This window comes from Pinus tabuliformis, chromosome 9, assembly GCF_031772625.1.
Source record: "Pinus tabuliformis cultivar Carrire ecotype Pingquan chromosome 9, CPIR1, whole genome shotgun sequence".
Taxonomy (NCBI): Eukaryota; Viridiplantae; Streptophyta; class Pinopsida; order Pinales; family Pinaceae; genus Pinus; species Pinus tabuliformis.
Window position 1 is genome coordinate 1,774,025,652 of NC_142307.1, and position 18,266 is coordinate 1,774,043,917.

Consider the following 18,266-nt stretch of genomic DNA (forward strand, 5'->3'; position numbering starts at 1 on the left):
GGAAGTGGGACTCGCTGGGAAGAAGTGTCTCCGCGGGCATACCAAGGAAAAAGTTTATCCAATCCCACTTTCAATCTGATCCTAAGGTGAGCCAGGTGCAAGGGATCTAGGGATGTAGCACTTGTAAAGTTAACTTAGTTTTTTAATTTACTCTATTTTAGGTTTTTCTGGATTTGGATTTGGATTTGTGCATAGGCCTTGCTAATTTTCTCTGTTTTGTATGGTTTCAATTTTATCAATTTTCTGTATATAGTTCCATAGTTCCAATTTTATCCAATTTTATCATCTGTAGTTTCAATTTTATTTAATCTTTTATGTATAGTTGCATTTTTATTACTCTTTTCTGTATAGTTTCAATTTGATCTAATCTTCTCTATATATTTCGAATTTTATCATCTTCTCTTTTCTGTATAGTTTCAATTTTTATCTAATCTTTTATGTATATTTGCAATTTTATTAAATGTTTCTATTCAATTTTATCTAATCTTTTATGTAGAGTTGACATTTTAATTTGATCTAATCTTTTCTATATATTTCCAATTTTATCATCTTCTCTTTTCTGTATAGTTTCAATTTTATCTAATCTTCTATGAATAGTTGCAATATTAGTAGATGTTTCTTTTCAATTTGATCTAATTTTCTATGTATAGTTTTTCAATTTGATCTAATTTTCTATGTATAATTGCAATTTTAATTTGATCTAATCTTCTCTATATATTTCCAATTTTATCATCTTCTCTTCTCTGCATAGTTTCAATTTTATCTAATCTTTTATGTATAGTTGCAATTTTATTAGATGTTTTTATTCAATTTTTTTTAGATGTTTCATTTTATAGGATATCCAAAGAGACCAGAGTTAGTTTTGTAAAAACTAAAACTGTTAAAATTTTGGACTATTACTAAATTGGTAAATATTTCCAATTTTATTAGATGTTCCAATTTTTGGACTATTACTAAATTGGTAGATATTTCCAATTTGCTAGGATCTCCAAAGAGACAAGAGTTAGAGTTGTCAAAACTATTAAAATTTTGAACTATAACTAAATTGGTAGATATTTAAAAATATTTGATTTTCCTCTTGGCATATTGACATATACTAAGCGACATGTTTAAGATGGCTGTCTGATGTTCTTAGGTTTCATAATATTTTGATGAAATACCATATTAACTTAAAAAAAGAAAAAAAATAGATTGTCAATTTGACGTGAATAGGGAGGGGTAAATACTGACAATATTCTATACGAGGTCTCGTGTTCAAACCTCAAACGAGGACACTAAGAGTTCTGGCTTTTATTCAATGTTATTTTCTGCTCTATTTTATATATCTGAAAAGGTTTCTTACTTGCCAAGTGAATAATTATGAAGTTGTCCTGCAATTATGATTTTTTTAAGCCGTAAAAGTAGGAGGATTCTTGTGTTAATCTGTAATGCCTTGTCTCCAAATTTACAGTAAGGCAGCATATATATATATATATATATATATATATATATTCACATGACTTCTCGCCTTCTCAATACGTTGTGGGATTACTTCACCGATGGGCGACGATTTCAAAATTTGTAGCATCTATGAATGGCACAGCGCAATATATGGGGTGTTCATATCCCCCATGTTTCACATTCTTCTCTAAACTTGGTGAATATATACTTGTTTAAATAGGTTGTTGAAATTAAGATCTTGTCTATTTGCGTCAATTTAAAGCATCGGTTTTAATCTATTGAAAGGGATGAATTGTTGTTTCAAATCAGATAGAATTTTGGTTATTTTACGTGGGCATCTCTGGATCGAGTGGTTCATTTTTGTCTTGCACGGGCAGCCCAGGATCTAGTGATATTTTCTTTTTGTTTGAAGCGAAAGTTGGTGATTGGATGCACAACAGAGGTTGTGAGGTATACACAGAGTAACGAAGTTTGGGACCAAACGAAGGATGGAGCTTGCATAGTCAAAGGTGTTGACGGCAGACTTGAGCTTTTAGCAGGTGCTGCTGTCTTTCGACATCCTTTCTTTTGATCCATTGGACTGTGATTGGTGGTCATCGGTTTCTATTTTCTCATTCTAGACTGCTTATCATTCGACCCGTTGTTTCTTTTTTCCCTTAAAGATGTTCTATTTCTTGCTTCTACTCCTCTCCATCACACACTCTGTAATTTTTCACATTGTCATTTTCACCTGCATTGCTTCCTACATCCTATTCTGTATCATCTGACTACATTTTCCATCCCCACACGCCGGCCTCATGCCCAACTGGAGTGACTTATTCTACCTACTTTTCCCTCAATCCCTTCTGGGGGATTGCTTGCCTACACATAACTAGCTATAACACCCTCTGGAGTGACCTCTTCCACCTACTTTTCCCTCAATCCCTTATGGGGGATTGATTGCCTACACATAAACAGCTATAACACACTCTGTCACCATTGAATAAGTTCATTCATCATTTCACAACCATGCAATTCCTTTGGAATTAGACTCTAGAATAAGTGGTGGACATGCCCCGGGTGCTGTTGTTGTGAAGGTACTGACATGTCACCATCCTTTTGATACTCTGCATCTTCTCTATCTACCTCATCTCTTTGTTACATGCTTCAACTCTACTCTGCATCTTTCATTCGGCACACTCTATCTTCCCGGAATTCGGTTTGATTCAAATTTTCCGATCCTGTCTTTAGACTCTCTGCACTGACACGAATTGGAACCCTCTCTCTATCTTTGAATGACAGATATAATCATCCTAACTGATTCAGATCCCTTCATCTGTCCTTTCCCATTACTATATTCCCTCTTCCCTCTTTTCTAGAGCCTTGCCTCTTTTGGATTTCATTTTCGGCGACAACATTATCTGGATTTCTTCATTTTGACTCCCTTTCCAATGCTTTGGTCATGGTATATCTAACAGTGAGGATCCCTGGACATTCTCTACACTAGCTCAATTACCCTACACCTACCGACTGACCTCCCTTTATCATCCGCACCTGCTCCCTCCAGGTTGTTTTGCTCTATCTATGTACCTTATGCGACTATGGAACAACTGAACTCAGACTCATCCACTCACGAGGCACTCATTCATGCCACATTGGCTGTTGAAATTTCATATTGGGGTGGGGCCACTCCTTTGGACACGTGGCAACTGACACATCCATCACCTTCTCTGCCAGATGGCCTACATGCGCCATCGATGTTGCATGTTAATTCACAATTGGTACATGGACGTCATGTTCACTACCCTACCCATGCCATTAAAACTATTGAAACTGCTCCAAACTTGGCTTTTGGATATGATGTGCTTTCAGACAGAGTTATTAGCCTTCAAAAATGGGCTCTGGTAGGGAAGTGGAACATTGCAGATATGGAGGATTCAGACATGCGTGCCTGGCTACATTCAAAATGGCACATTCTGCTTGATTATATGCCGACGGTTGTTCGCTTGCTGAATGGCTGTTACAACTTCCATTTCCTTTGTCAGGAGGACCTTGAGAAGAATAAATCTATTCCCTAGGTTAAGGGTCGCAGTTTTCTTGCATTATACTCTTGGTATATTGGATTCAACCCTCTTAAAGAAACTTCGCAGAACAATCTTATTTGGGTCAAGTTTCTAGGACTCCCCATCGAATTCTGGTCAAAGAGGGTTTTCTAGGATATTGGTGATGCTATCGGGAAGTTTGTATATGTTGATCCTCATTGCCTTGGGGCACAGGACAAGCGTATCACATGGATTATCATTGAAAAAAAATTATAGGGGCGACTTTCCAAATCATATCGCCATTAGTTGGAGCGACACAAAACTAATTCAGCGACTAGACTATTGGGGTGTCCCTTTCCGATGCCTAAACTTCCATCGCATCGGACACCTTCTGGCACATTGTCCTTGTCGATGGGTCCTAGACCTTTGGCATCTCATGGGCCTCAGATGCGAAAATGGCATTGAGCAAACATTCTATGTGTGGACAACTCTTCTTTTGGTGGCTCTGAGACTCCTACTCGTGGGAACGAAACTCCACTTCTCTCAGGTACTTCTCCCCATCCTCCCCCTAACGTTCCTTCTCGTCACTCTACTGATAATCCTCTGTAATCTGCTCACATTCTCATCCCATCCACCTCACCCTCAGCTGGCCCGGACCTCCCTCCCATTGATACCCTTTCTTTTGGGCATACTACTCCATCACTCACTTTCCCCTCTCCACCACCTAACACCCTGCCTCATCCCACTCACTGCGATCCCCTATCCACCACCCATATCTGCTACGTCTAGGAAAAACCCTCCCTATGTGTCGTTCCCCCCACACTGATATCTGACCTGCCTATTGCATCAACTCCCACATCACCACACTCTCCGATTGATTCCCCCACAAATTATGTGGAAATCGACCTCAATTTTCTTCTTCAGAGGAAAACTTTGGACCTTCGGTCTCTTACTATCCACAAACCATCGGGTCCTCCATCCCCTCGCATTAGTCCCTCTTCCTTTGGTAACATCACTATCCAGAAAAAAAAAGTCACGCGACAGTCGACACTTCCGTGGCCATCCACGTAACCCTCCCACTTTCTGTTCTGTGGATGCACATTCCCTCATTGACGTCCCCATTGCCGACTCTATTCCTCAGGCCCTTGGAGCACGACCGCCCGCTCCAGGACAAATATGACTTTTATTCTCTTGCTAAATTCGTGGGGGCTTGGGGCCGCCCCCAAATTTCTAGCTCTTAAGGATCTTTTCTCAACAAACTGTCCCTTCATCATTCTATTACAAGAAACTATACACACTGCACCTCAAGCGATTGGGTATTTTCAAAGAATGTTACTAGATTGGCACATGGCTGCCACCGACACAAACAGACACTCAGGGGGTTTGATAACTACATGGGATCCCAAATGGGTCAGGCTGCGAGCTTTTCCTTGCTTTTCTGAAATACTTCTTGCCGGGCATATACGTGGACTCTTTGGTCGCATCCACATTCTTAATATATGCGCACCATACCGTGATCATGAATTAGTTTGGCAGCGGTTGGTTGCGTCGGAGTTACTAGTTAACTTCCCTTATTTTGGCCAAGGATCTCAACTATACATTTGGAATGCACGAGCACTGGGGTCACTCCTCCCGAACGGATGCCATGGCCGATTCATTAAAAACCATCATTATGGACCATAATTTTGTTGACATTTGCCCCTCCAATATCTCACTCACTTGGCATAATGGTCGATCGAGGGAGTTCTACACTGCGAAGTGACTTGATCGCTTCATCTTGCATGATCGTCTCATTGAGAGACTTAGTTTGGTCCGATCTAAAATTATCAGTTGCCATATCTTTGATCACCGCCCTATCATTCTACACTTTCTTCGCAAAGATTTCTGTGGGGGATTGCCTTTCAAGTTCAACAGGATCTAGTTGGATGACCCATCCTACTCTGATCTAGTCAAGAAAATTTGGTGCAATGCAGAAAGTCGCTTCCCTTCTCATATGCGGTCCTTTATGGACAAATTATGGACCCTGCGACAAACGACAAAGAAGTGGGAGATTAACAAAAAGATACAACTGAACAAAGAACTTGCTGATATTGATTTTGAACTAAAGGCGATTAGCCTACATTTGACTGACCATACTCTTCCGTCGGACATCCGATCTCGCATACAGGCACTAGAGAAAAGAAGATCGAAATTTCTGCTCCAAAAGGAAACAACTTGGAATCTAAAAAGCAGAGCTATTTGGCTCTGAGAGGGCGACTGCAACACATAGTTCTTCCATAGTGTTGGCTTATTGGGGCCTGACCCAGGTTTGGAAGTGTTTTAGCCAAACAAATCTTGCACTACAAGGCCTTTCGGCAACAATCCGTGGAGCGTGGGCTGAAGTCTCACCTGAGGTAGTAAGGGAGGGTGGTGGAACTAGGTTTCCGCACCCTAGGAATGTATTGATGAGGTCTTGAGGGGTCGCAAACCAAACTACTCACTCGCGCTACTCTGCATAGCTGTATGGCCTTCGTGAAGATCCGTGACGAGGGTGTTTCCTAGATTCCATGGAAAATTTTAGGGGCGAATATTTGGCCTTAGGCGAAATTAAGGGGTTTTAAATTTTAGTGGGCGAATATTTTGTATCATAGTACATTTTTATAAATCGCCTCAAATAGCCCACCCTATTTTAAGGGAGAGGGTAAAAAAGGTAAATTTAGCCCTTGAAATTAGGAGTTACAACCTTCCATCCGCCCTAATTTTCAAGAATAGGTTTTATTTAAGTGAATCCTATGGGCCAGATAGCATATTTATAAAAGATGTATGGTGAATTAATAAAAATATAAATAAATGAGAGGTATGGTAAATAAATAAAACATTTTTTATATTTACTCCATAAGTCACCTTATATACATGCAAGGGTGTAAACAGATAAAAATATAAATAAAGTGGAGGTATGGTAAATAAATAAAACCTCTTTTTATATTTAGTCTATAACCCTCTTTCTATTTATGAAGGCTCAAAAAGAGGTTTTATTTAAGTGAATCGTATGGGCCAAATACCATATTTGTAAAAGGGGCATGGTAAACTAATAAAAATATAAATAAATGAGATGTATGGTAAAAAAATAATTTTTTTTTTTTATATTTACTCCATAAATCACCTTATTTATGAACACTCAAAAAAATGCGTTATATTTAGGTGAAACCTATGGGAGAAATACTATGGGCCAAATACCATGGGCTAGATTATTATTAATGCCATGCAAAAAAACATTATTAACCCGAATATTAGTATTAATAAAAATAAAAATGGCACATGGTATTGACCCATGGTATTCACGTGGAATGTAGCCTATTTAAATGGGGGAATTAAACCAGCATAGTTCCATCTTTACTCTGGATCTACTAAGCCCCGAGAGGGATCAAATATCGTGATATGCAAACTAGCATAGAGTGAAAAAATATTTGATCCCTCTCGGGGTTTGGTAGATCAAGAGTAAAAATGGATGTTGTAATTTAAGGTATGTTAAACATTTTAACTTGGTTAAAATAAAAAATAAAATAAAAATCAATTATTAATTTTATTAATTTTTATAAATTATTAATAGTAATTTTTAAGCTCCAAGTTTATGATAACCCATGGTATTGACCCATGGTAATACCATGGTATTCATGTGAGTATAGACTATTTAAAAGGAAATTCTATCATCTTAGAACCATCCTAATTCTGGGTCTACCAAGTGCTTAGAGGGATAAATAAATTTCATCCCCCTAAAAGTGGTAGATGTGGATTTAAGATAGATATAGGTTGGTTTTTATGATAATGAAGATAATAAATAGACTTAGGAAATTATATTGTAAAAACATCTTAAGGTGAATGGTTAAAGCTACATTTAGTCACTTCACAAAATTTAGTAAAAAATACCAATATCTCCATTAATATTGGTTTTTAACTTTTTCTAATTTAACAAAAAAAATTCAAAACAATGAAACCTTATCACTCTTTCCGCATCACCCTCACAAAAGATTTCAACCATTTTTCAAACATTCTCGATATGATATCTTCATGAAAAAGTTTAGGTACTGATGTTGGATTAGTTGTTTGAAAAATAAGCTAGTTTGTACAACCTTTCATCTTCTGTGCTATTCTTAGTTTGTCCTAATGATCTGTAGGGGTTGGAGCCACTGCACCATATTTTCCTAAAAGGTGGAGATTGTTCACCAAAAAGGAAATTAATCTACATGTTACAATGTTGTTAAAAAATGTGAGACCTATGAGGGTAGTGAATTATGCTAATAAGCAATTTAGATTGGGAGAGGCGTAATCAAATTTTATTACTTAATTGAATATTTCCAATTAAAATAATAATAAATCTACATTTATATATTCATATATTGATTGGAAGGATTCTCACAACAGTCACTTCTTTCAATTAGATCCCCTTCAATCCTTTGGGATACCTAATACTTTCTTATATAATATAGTTGGGGATTGCAACTTCTTGGCGTGTCGGGGTAAACAAACTTGATGTGTTTTTTTTTTTTTTTATCTCGCAGTTGGAGTCTATGGAATAAGAAAGAAATTTGATAACTTGAAAAAAGTGGTAGCTTGACAAAAGTTTTAGAGAAAAGATTAATCTCTCCTACCTTGACAGAACTCGTTGTCAATATCAACACCTACAAGAGCTATGTTGTGGAATATTATCAAAACTAATAGAAGCATATGAAAGAATGTATTGTAAGAACCTTGACAAACACGGCCACTGAAACTTGAAACATTGTTTGTAGGAAGTGAAAATTATGTTTCTTTTTTCCAAACATGTATGTTGTCAATATCAACACCTACAAGAACTTTGTTGTGGAATATTATCAAAAATAATAGAAGCATATGAAAGAGTGTATTGTAAGAACATTGACAAACACGGTCACTGAAAGTTGGAACATTGTTTGTAGGAAGAGAAAATTATGTTTCTTTTTTCCAAACATGTATTTTAGTATATTACAGTTTAATGAATATGTTTTCTTATTATCATATATGGTTTTATACTTTAACAAAACATTCACCAAGACTTCATAATGTTTTATTATTCAATAAAAGATTTGCCAAGATCTTACAAGATTTTATAATTCAGTGAAAGATTCTCCATCACTGTACAAGATAATATAATTTGGTGAGAGATTCGCCAAATAAATTATATATACATATTATATTATTGATAAAATCGCCTCCCATTTTTCCTATGTATCATGGGGATTAGCCCATTTATTATACATATAAATTTAGGGTGGTTCTTAAAATTTTCCCTGCTAGATTCTTATTATTATTGAAGTTATTACAGATCTGATCTATTCCTTAAGGTCTTTAATCGAGCATTCAACAGTTAAAACTAGTGTGCGAAATCATAAATCTTAAAGATACATATAAATCCATAACATAAGCATAGACATATAGCTCTGCAATAAAATGCACAATAATTAAAAAACACTTATCTTTATTAACCTTCAGTTCAGTACAATCCCTTTTGCCCTACGCACCTAGCTGCAGGGATCCGCGCACACAACTGTGGACTCTACTAGGCCTCTGCGCACATAGCTGCATAGCCTACTCTAACTACGACCAACGACGACTCAGACTTACAGACTCAGAGCACTCTTGCTTTTACAAACCCATACCCCTCAGATCTTAACCAAAGCTACCAAGAAACTACTTTCTACACCTAGAGTCTTGCTATATTTATACATTCCTATGGTCTGCGAACCATGGGCAGGCCGACTCGCTATCTATTATCTTACATTTTTCTCAGGCGAACAACCCTTTGACTTGACTCATTACAATTCGCGCTTCGCATAATTTGCAGAACCTTTATCATACTTTACCCAAAATTATGGGCTTTGAGCCCTAAAACCCTTATGCGGGGGATCGATTGCCCAACAGGCCCCGAACATAATCTTCATGAATCGTCCCGAGTCAATTGGCTGGTGCGGTGATCTTGGCTAGGAGTCCATCCAACTACATCCACACTGTGCTAATATCTACAACATATTCTTCTGTTGTCCGCTGTATCACTTGTGCACAACTTTCTGATGCATTATCGGAGGCACCTTCCTACCCTAGGGCATATGTGTCCTGCAGTTGAGTCAACTTCCCCTCAATCGTAGCAGTGTTCATGAATGCTTCCTCTAGCCACGTCTGGATGCGCGCTTTAAGCCCGACTTCTTTCTGGTGTGCGGCGTCCACCTGTTCCTTCATGGCTCAGGCCTCCCTCATCTTGGCTAAGCGCTGAGTGAGGGCGACCATGTGCACAATCCCTAGGATATTGTCACAAGCTTGTTGTAACTCCCATACTTCTATCTCTACCTAATGCAATGTTGGGTCTTCTTGTAGTGATGTGAGTGTAGGAAGGGAGTGATGCAACAATCCCGTGAAATCTTGTATAGCACGCTCTATTACTACCAATCCTGCTTGAAAGGTGTGGTGATGCTGCTCTCTGACTTCTGGTGATGTAGGGGGATGTGCTTTCAGCCTTAGCTTTGCGATTTGCAAGTTCAATTCCCACTGAGCTTTGGCAGCCTCCTCTTGGCCTTGCAAAATCCTGCAGCCATGTGATGAATTTTTTCGGCTGCTAGGAGTTCCGCTGGCATATCCAGCTCTGGTATACTACTACAAACCTCTGCCATGGCATGTTCCACTTCTTGGTTGCGTGCTACCAAGTCATCACGTTGTAGATTGACTTGGTCTAGATTTCCCTTTTGCTCCATCAAGACCTGGAGGGCGCACCTTCCCTGGTGCAAAGCTCAGCGGTTACCCCATATTGCAGCTGGTATAGAGTCTCTCCGGGAAGGGTGGCCAAATTCAACCCCCAACTCCTCACGTTACCTTCGGCTTCTGCTATGACGGTGCTTGTTGTTAACGCTAAAGTGTTCATTATGTGGGTGCACACCATCTGCTCAGTTGCGGATGTATCATCTGTTAGGTTCAGTATCATCCCTCTTGGGGGTCGCACCTGTAATGCCTGCAACTACGCTCTGATCTCACCCAACATAGTTGTTTGCTCCATCATCAATTCTGCCAGGGCATCCTTAATAAGGGTTCCTCCCATGGACTCGGTTGCCTTCACCCTTTTTCACACAAAAGGTTGCTCCTGGTCATGCGGCCTCTTGAATTGGGTCACACTTGTTGTAAGGTTCACGCATTCTTGTGTCTCGACCTCCTCCTGTATATTCGGATCCATGGGAATTTCTTGGCCTTCCTCAGCCTCTTCACCGGCTACTGTTGTGGCCTATGTCATTTGCTCTAGCGTGGCTGCCTCAACCATTGTCTGCAGCATGGCCACTTCCTGTTCTTGACGCTTTCTTTCTGCTAGCTTTGTGAGGCACATCTTGGTCTCCTTCTTCTTCTGTTGCGTCACAATTTTTCCTAATTTTTCCAAATCTGGGGTGCACCACTCTAGAGACCATGACGCCATTACTTCGAAGATTGCATCGTCTGTGGAAATAAACGACAGCTTTTCCCATGCTCGGGCTGGATCCTTGCACGCCCGGATATACAAGTTATGCATATCTGCCTTGAAAACAATGTAAACTTTGAAATGGGAACTATAAACTCAAAACGAGAACTCTGGCCAAAAAACCCCGAAAAAACATCAAAAACAGTGCTAAAAACGAAAAGTGTGTATACTGGAACGATGATTTTATTTTTTAGGGGTCAATTTTGAACATGTTTTAAAAATGGCAGTGACTACGAAATTTACTACGAAATTTTTGTGCAAAATATAGCTTCAAAACGAAAAGTGATGATACTGGAACGATGATTTTTTTTTAGGGTCAATTTTCAAACTTTTAAAAAAATGCTAGTAAAACCAAATTTTTATGTGCCAGACAAAGATGTTTATGAGGAAAAAAACACATTAATGTTTTTGGTAGAATATCATTTTTCTTTTCTAAGTATAAATTCAACATGTTCTCAACCATAACATCAACATCAACGGTGCTATGTTTTTTTTGTTTCAATCCCACCATCTACTTCATGAGTAACATATTTCAATCGCTTGATGTCAAACACCATCCATTGAATTAATGGTCGGATCAATAATCCAAATCTATCGCACGTGACAAGCTCCTACAATCTCTTATATAGAATCTACATTGTATATCAATGTTGTGTCATGAGCTTTCAATTTGGCTATTCATTTCATGTTTACTGGTCTCTAAGTGAATTTACCAATTATTAACAAGTGATATAGAGGTAATTACATACTATAATTGGCTCAATTAAACTAGTCAACAGTTAATACTAATATGTACAATAGTTTAAAATCAATTTAACAATTAAAAATTCTTACAATGATAAAACTAGTTTTTTATGTCTGCAAAAATTCAATTCAACAAATATACTATTTGTAGAAAATAAATCTATTACTAGGGCTACAATGTTGCTATATAAATTTACTACAACTACTTTTTATGAAATAATTGCAAGGGCTATTGAAAGAAACAAGGTATAACCACTAGGAAGAAAATAAGGTATACTTATGAGCCTAACTTTTAAAAGATAACATATGTATACTTATGAGCCTAACTTTTAAAAGATATTCACATATTTAACTCTTACATATCTAACATTTAACCATGTATACTTATGAGCCTAACTTTTAAAAGATATTCACATCTCTTACATATCTAACATTTAACCATCTAACACTTATACATTGACCCCATACTAAGTTCTCAAACTAAATTGTAGAGAGGCTCATACTTTAGGGACATAACAACATTTTACAACATACTTTAGAGATGTACAACATTTTGCCAAATTCCTCGGGGCCTCTGACCTCTAGGAGTATAACAACATTTTTCCTAATTCCATAAACCAAATCCAACTATTAGATATAATAATTATTCATATAATCACCATAACAATTATGAGTCTTATAAAACTAATACTCCTCTTCATGTTTACTAAATTATACTATTTTTTAAAATATAATTAGAATTCAATCTAAAAAAACATGAAAAAAAAATGAACATGGAAAAAAAAGGTATTAATAAAATTTACCATATCCATAGGACTTCACTTTTCTTTAAAATGAAAAAACCTTTGATATAACCATAAAATATGGTATAAATAAAAACTCAATTCTTATTTAAAATGCATCAGGCCTTATGTTGAAACATAAAGAGAGGGTATAAATAAAACTAGCATCTCCATGTGTAACCACAATCTAATTTAAAGCCTTAAATTGAACCATTTGGAAAGGGTAATGATAAAACTTTTCACCATGGTCAATACCTTATGGAACCATGAATAAAGAGGAAAATAAAACTTGCTATTGCTCTTATGTTTTTTTTTTCAATCCCACCATCTACTTCATGAGTAACATATTTCAATCTCTTCATGTCAAACACCATCCATTGAATTAATGGTCGGATCAATAATCCAAATCTATTGCACGTGACAAGCTCCTACAATCTCTTATGTAGAATCTACTTTATATATCAATGTTGTGTCATGAGCTTTCAATTTGGCTATTCATTTCACTTTTACTGGTCTCTAAGTGAATTTATCAATTATTAACAATTACCAATTATTAGACAACATCTATTAATGTAAATGACATATAAAGATATAAGCATTTTCCACATGACACCATAAGTATACCACTTTCGCTGCTCAATGCCTTAGCAACAAAGTTCTTCGTGCATAACTATACACTTTTTTTTTTATTGATGCATTATATTTTTTCTACCATTTCGTGTACAGGTAAATGTGAAGTGGTGACTACCTGACTTATAATAGTGATTCTCAGATACGGCGGGTGGTGGGGCGATTTGAGAATCGCTCCACCACCCGACGATTCTCAGAATCGCCCCAATCACTATTATCACTGAAATTATGGTATGAGTTTTTCACTTTAATGTATATGGAGTGAAGGTAATAGTATGGAACTGTGTATACATATATCGAACTGTGGAAGCGTAGATATCCTATCCAAGTAATGATATCGAACCCTCTGCCCTCTCTGAACTTCTAATCTCAGTTATAGCACCGACGACTTGTTCTCTTAAATCCAAACTTTTGTTTCATCATCCAGAGCTTAATTTGTGACATTCGAACTCCATTTCAGATGTATTTGAACCTGCATCGCACTACTCTTTATTGCGTCCTCATCATGAGCTTGTGATATGATCTTGGTATTGTGCGATAAATTTATTGCGTCCTCATCATGAGCTTGTGATATGATCTTGGTATTGTGCTTATCCTCTGCGATGAATTCTCTTTGATTGTTAACTGATCTTGAGTTAACATGGTAAATAGAGAGCCATGTTTTTCATGAATGTTTCGGAGGCCATCCAATGCACCAAATACACAATTTATACCTTTGAACTGGTTGACAATGCTAACTCTAGGCCGCCTTTAATAATCATTCGTTATTCACCACCTTTATATTATTGTGAGTAACATGAAGAGCAGGAAAACTTGACAAGCATACCTGACATTAAAGTTAATTTAAAATACTTTATCAATATTTCTTTGAATAGGTACCCATCTATTGAACGATACCATACCACTTCCGCTGCTCAATGCCTTAGCAACAAAGTTCTTCGTGGATAACTATACACTTTTTTTTTATTGATGCATTATATTTGTTCTACCATTTCGTGTACAGGTAAATGTGAAGTGGTGACTACCTGACTTATAATAGTGATTGTCAGATACGGCGGGTGGTGGGGCGATTCTGAGAATCGTCCAGCCACCGGGGCGGTGGCTGGGCGATTCTGAGAATCGCCCCACCACCCAGCAATTCTCAGAATCGCCCCAATCACTATTATCACTGAAATTATGGTATGAGTTTTTCACTTTAATGTATATGGAGTGAAGGTAATAGTATGGAACTATGAATACATATATCGAACTGTGGAAGCATAGATATCCTATCCAAGTAATGATATCGAACCCTCTGCCCTCTCTGAACTTCTAATCTCTGTTATAGCACCGACGACTTGTTCTCTTAAATCCAAACTTTTGTTTCATCATCGAGAGCTTAATTTGTGACATCCGAACTCCATTTTATATGTATTTGAACCTGCATCTCACTACTCTTTATCGGAAAAGTGTGATAAATTTATTGCATCCTCATCATGAGCTTGTGATATGATCTTGGTATTGTGCGATAAATTTATTGCATCCTCATCATGTGCTTATGATATGATCTTGGTATTGTGCTTATCCTCTGCGATGAATTCTCTTTGATTGTTAACTGATCTTGAGTTAACATGGTAAATAGAGAGCCATGTTTTTCATGAATGTTTCGGAGGCCATCCAATGCACCAAATACATAATTTATACCTTTGCACTGGTTGAGAGCACTAACTCCAGGCCGACTTTAATAATCATCGGTTATTGACCACCTTTATATTATTGTGAGTAACATGAAGAAAGAAATATCGATACTATGTATACACAGTTCAGTGTTAGTATCCAAGTAATAAAAGCAATACGGGAAAAAGTCATCAATAAAGAAAGCCTATTCTGTCTAGAATGAGAAATTAAAGGGATGAAAATTCAATACTGTGTGTATTGGTTTGGGCTGGGGAACACCGTGTGATTTAAAGAAATTGGCCAGCGATACGGAGAAAATTCATCGATAGAGAAAGTCTACTCCGTGTAGTTTGGGAAATTAAAGGGAAGAAAATTCAATATCATTAATTGAAATTTGGGTGGGAGAACACCTCTACAAACAATCTAAGCTCCTTTATCTACTGTAATAGCATCATTATAATATCACTGAGAAACTGTGAGAGCAACACTGTAATAGCACTGAATTGAAGTCATAGTACTACGAGTTTATGTATGTAACGAGCCTCTCCTTCTGAAGTAGCACCAAATTGAAGTCATCATGTTGTGATATCCGAACTTATCACCCAAATTATGTCTCTGAAGTTATGTTTGAACTTCTATGTAATCACCGAAAGTAGGCACTCTGAAATCCAAACTTGAGATTGTGTTATGCGAAAATCACAGGCTTGTATATATAGTGGTATGACCATACTAAATGAGCCGCCAACATGAACCATGAAAAGATGTGTCTTTATTGTAGGCTGACTTTAATCATTTTATGACTGTTTCTTTGAGGCCAACTTGAAGGAGTCGTTGAGGAGGCTGACTTGATGATGAAGGAATCTTTTAATCAATAAACAAATTGACTTTGACAAATACTTTATCAATATTTCTTTGAATAGGTACCCATCTATTGAACGATACCATACCACTTCTGCTGCTCAATGCCTTAGCAACAAAGTTCTTCATGGATAACTATACACCTTTTTTTTTTATTGATGCATTATATTTGTTCTACCATTTCGTGTACAGGTAAATGTGAAGTGGTGACTACCTGACTTATAATAGTGATTCTCATATACGACGGGTGGTGGGGCGATTCTGAGAATCGCCCCCACCACCCGGCGATTCTCAGAATCGCCCTAATCACTATTATCACTGAAATTATGGTATGAGATTTTCACTTTAATGTATATGGAGTGAAGGTAATAGTATGGAACTGTGTATACATATATCGAACTGTGGAAGCATAGATATCCTATCCAAGTAATGATATCGAACCCTCTGCCCTCTTTGAACTTCTAATCTCTGTTATAGCACTGACGACTTGTTCTCTTAAATCCAAACTTTTGTTTCATCATCCAGAGCTTAATTTGTGACATCCAAACTCCATTTCAGATGTATTTGAACCTGCATCACACTACTCTTTATTGCGTCCTCATCATGAGCTTGTGATATGATCTTGGTATTGTGCGATAAATTTATTGCGTCCTCATCATGAGCTTGTGATATGATCTTGGTATTGTGCTTATCCTCTGCGATGAATTCCTTTTGATTGTTAACTGATCTTGAGTTAACATGGTAAATAGAGAGCCATGTTTTTCATGAATGTTTCAGAGGCCATCCAAAGCACCAAATACACAATTTATACCTTTGAACTGGTTGACAGCGCTAACTCTAGGCCGCCTTTAATAATCATCCGTCATTGACCACCTTTATATTATTGTGAGTAACATGAAGAGTAGGAAAACTTGACAAGCATACCTGACATTAAAGTTAATTTAAAATACTTTATCAATATTTCTTTGAATAGGTACCCATCTATTGAACGATACCATACCACTTCTGCTGCTCAATGCCTTAGCAACAAAGTTCTTCGTGGATAACTATACACTTTTTTTATTTTTATTGATGCATTATATTTGTTCTACCATTTCGTGTACAGGTAAATGTGAAGTGGTGACTACCTGACTTATAATAGTGATTCTCAGATACGGCGGGTGGTGGGGTGATTCTGAGAATCGCCCCACCACCCGGCGATTCTCAGAATCGACCCAATCACTATTATCACTGAAATTATGGTATGAGTTTTTCACTTTAATGTATATGGAGTGAAGGTAATATTATGGAACTGTGTATACATATATCGAACTGTGGAAGCATAGATATCCTATCCAAGTAATGATATCAAACCCTCTGCCCTCTCTGAACTTCTAATCTCTGTTATAGCACCGACGACTTGTTCTCTTAAATCCAAACTTTTGTTTCATCATCCAGATCTTAATTTGTGACATCCGAACTCCATTTCAGATGTATTTGAACCTACATCTCACTACTCTTTATTGCGTCCTCATCATGAGCTTGTGATATGATCTTGGTATTGTGCGATAAATTTATTGCGTCCTCATCATGAGCTTGTGATATGATCTTGGTATTGTGCTTATCCTCTGCGATGAATTCTCTTTGATTGTTAACTGATCTTGAGTTAACATGGTAAATAGAGAGCCATGTTTTTCATGAATGTTTTGGAGGCCATCCAATGCACCAAATACATAATTTATACCTTTGAACTGGTTGACAGCACTAACTCCAGGCCGCCTTTAATAATCATCCGTTATTGACCATATTTATATTATTGTGAGTAACATGAAGAGCAGGAAAACTTGACAAGCATACCTGACATTAAAGTTAATTTAAAATACTTTATCAATATTTCTTTGAATAGGTACCCATCTATTGAACGATACCATACCACTTCTGCTGCTCAATGCCTTAGCAACAAAGTTCTTCGTGGATAACTATACACTTTTTTTTTTATTGATGCATTATATTTGTTCTACCATTTCGTGTACAGGTAAATGTGAAGTGGTGACTACCTGACTTATAATAGTGATTCTCAGATACGGCGGGTGGTGGGGCGATTCTGAGAATCGCCCCACCACCCGACGATTCTCAGAATCGCCCCAATCACTATTATCACTGAAATTATGGTATGAGTTTTTCACTTTAATGTATATGGAGTGAAGGTAATAGTATGGAAATGTGTATACATATATCGAACTGTGGAAGCATAGATATCCTATCCAAGTAATGATATCGAACCCTCTGCCCTCTCTGAACTTCTAATCTCTGTTATAGCACCGACGACTTGTTCTCTTAAATCCAAACTTTTGTTTCATCATCCAGAGCTTAATTTGTGACATCCGAACTCCATTTCAGATGTATTTGAACCTGCATCTCACTACTCTTTATTGCGTCCTCATCATGAGCTTGTGATATGATCTTGGTATTGTGCGATAAATTTATTGCGTCTTACTCTTCTATAGGGCTAACTTACTCTTCTATCCTATATGCATACGAAATTAAATAATAAGGTATCTACGTAAGAGTTTTTAATCTAAAAACAATTCATTTGTAATGGGTGTTATTTCTATTTTAAAATGTTCAACTAATGAACTATGAATTGTGACTAAATGAGTGACTCAT